Here is a 2,625-nt window from a genome sequence, read left to right as displayed (position 1 = left end):
CTCCTCATCTGTGCTGAATTGTCTGGATTCACATGTGCTACATGACATTTGAGAAGATGAAATCTCAGCATGGCTAATTGGCTTTCGAGTGGGTTCCCGAGCACTCATAGTGGGGGAAAGAAGGGCTCTTGTGCTCGACTCGGGGAAGCTGGTGACCCTCTGGCAGGACTGAAAGCCCACCCTCACCTCACACTGCATACAGTAGCCAGCCAAACGCAAGAAGGATCCTGAGAGAAGAGGACTGCTTAGCCATGATGATCTTGTTCGTTTACTTGGCTCTGACATCAAAGCCACAGGCAACTCAGGATGATTCCTTTTAGGTCAGTCCTCTAGTAAGCACTCTGCCACTGAGCCACCGTGCAACCTCTCCCTCCAACAGACACCAGGCAAGCCCTTCCCTGCTAATCCATATCCACAGCTGCCATTTTTGACCTTAAAGATCCTCATCTTTCCATTCCACCAGGAGAAACAGGATGGAGACATTACAGATCATGCATGGTATTACAATAGTGTGGGATAGATGAGGGAAGACATGATGGGTCCACCAATTGGCAGGGGACCACGGGCCATTGTTTATAGAACCCTGTGTATCTGGGGGAGTCTCAGAAGGGCAAGACTGGAATCATAGAGCAGCATCACTGGCTGCACTGAAGGCTCAGATAAAGTACAAGGGGGAGTGTGGTTGGTCCTAGGGTCTAGGGGACATGCATGCATCCTCTCACATACGGAAACACTGGGGCTCCTGGTCCTCAGGGATGCTAGAGTGAGAACTGAATGAATGGGGGCCATGGAGACCCACCCTTCCCCCTTCACAGAGATTGACAGTGGACATTGGTGACAAGTGTAGGTTTTGGGTACGTGAGTAGGAGTTAGGAGCTGGTAGCCCTGAGCAATTTCTTCATTCTCAGTAAGAAAGGGCCCAAGTGTAGACAGGACAACTGGATATTGTATGGTTAATATCATTGTGTATTTCTAAGACTGTTGGTTCATCACACTGAACTACGGGACCATTTAGTCTGTGTGTGAAGGGTGGGGTGTGTGTGTGTGTGTGTGTGTGTGTGTGTGTAACTCCAGAATATAGAAACTTGAGGCAGGTAGTATTCTGTGAATTACAGTCTAGGGTGGGACATATAAGATCAAGTTGGAAGGAAGGAAGGCAGAAAGAGAAAGGAAAGGAGGGAGGGAGAATAAATTCATTTTACTTTGATTCAATGCGTTTAATTTAATTCAGTGCTTCAAATATCATCCTCACACTCACATCTAGTTTAAAGTCATGAATTTTAAAGTGCATGTCATTTAATTTTCCTGAGCTGCCGTAACCCTAGCTTGCATGTTGAAGAGACAGTGCACCTTGTTGAACACTGGCCAGATTCCCAGGGCTCCAGGGTCACGTGAAGCTGCAGAACAATTTCTATGCGGGCTGAGGACACATCCCTCAGAGTGCACACATCCCCTAATGGCTTTCTGTGGTTAAATTGATGATCAGACTTTTTTTAGACAGAACCTCCCAACATGTGGACAGATGAAAGTCAAGCTTGCGTTCTTCTCTGTCCTTCAGACTCTGACTCCCAGAGAACACTGTTGGAGGATAAGGCAGCTGAAGCAGGCTGTGAGGAAGGCTGTCCATGAGTAGGCAGGGGTCAGAAGTCTGGAGTCTGATCACAGGTTGGATGCCCCTCACTGGAGCCTTGGGTATCATCCTGTGCTCTCTAGTTCAATGTCCTGCAGCAGAGGAGCACATGACCCCGACTCCAGTGCTCCTGGGCAAGGGATGTCATCCTCACAGGAAGACACATCCTTTTTTCTCTGGCTGAAAAGAAAAACATATAATCATGTCAGGAGCCTGCATTCCTCCCAGAAGGATGAAAATCAGCTCTGAGGGTGGGTACCAACTGTACAGATGGAGCTCCTGAGAAAGGGAGGCAACATACACAGAGGTTGAAGATATGACGATCAGGACACCTTTATGACGATGCCCATAGAGGGTACTTATGACTCCACAGGCAGGCCCATCTTCATTAGTAGATCTGCCAAATGGGGGACATGGCTTAGCCACCTCTCTGCTGCAGGACAGCACTACAGGCCACTGTTCTCTCAGATGCCTTCCTCCATGTCCCCTCCCACGTCTTTCCTGACCTCCTGAGGTTTCTTCCCCACATCACTGCACCCATGTTCATCCCACCCTGAGATCACACGTGACATCATCAGTTCCCTAGCATCAGACAGACCCTGCCCCAGGAGTGGAGAGGTCCAATCTTAGGTCCCTCTGTGCCTTTGTGCCTGGGATACAGCTTGCTGAGTCCCATTGGCCACATGACAATGCGACAGGGAAGATGGGCTGCTTCGTGGACATGACAATGACTTCGGAATCCACGGGATCCCAGACCTAACATGCTCTAGCTGAGTGTTCCCAACCCAGTGGCTTCAGCTCTGAGAGTCTATGATGGGTTTGTCTGGGTGCACCTGTGCATGTGTGTGCATATCCACGTGTGTAATAGCACAGACATGAAGGTCACAGGACAACTTGGAGGATTTGTTTTTCTCCTCCTACCATATCGGTTCTAGGGATCAAAGCCAGGTCTTCAGTGGTGACATTGCCTTTACCCACTGAGCCATCTTGCTAGC

General features: G+C 49.1%; 2 protein-coding genes across 2 annotated transcripts in view; one reads left to right on the top strand and one right to left on the bottom strand.

The window, feature by feature from the left end:
• Nucleotides 1–2,625, top strand: part of LOC116068328 (2'-5'-oligoadenylate synthase 1A-like) — an 82,156-nt gene that overhangs the window by 17,371 nt on the left and 62,160 nt on the right. The gene's annotated exons all lie outside the window — the stretch shown is intronic.
• The window catches only part of LOC116070696 (inactive 2'-5' oligoadenylate synthetase 1C-like), an 18,603-nt gene that overhangs the window by 869 nt on the left and 15,109 nt on the right, over nucleotides 1–2,625 (bottom strand). The gene's annotated exons all lie outside the window — the stretch shown is intronic.

Source organism: Mastomys coucha, unplaced genomic scaffold (assembly GCF_008632895.1).
Source record: "Mastomys coucha isolate ucsf_1 unplaced genomic scaffold, UCSF_Mcou_1 pScaffold22, whole genome shotgun sequence".
NCBI lineage: Eukaryota > Metazoa > Chordata > Mammalia > Rodentia > Muridae > Mastomys > Mastomys coucha.
The sequence above is the reverse complement of the archived record's forward strand: the minus strand, read 5'-3'. Positions and strand labels throughout refer to the sequence as shown.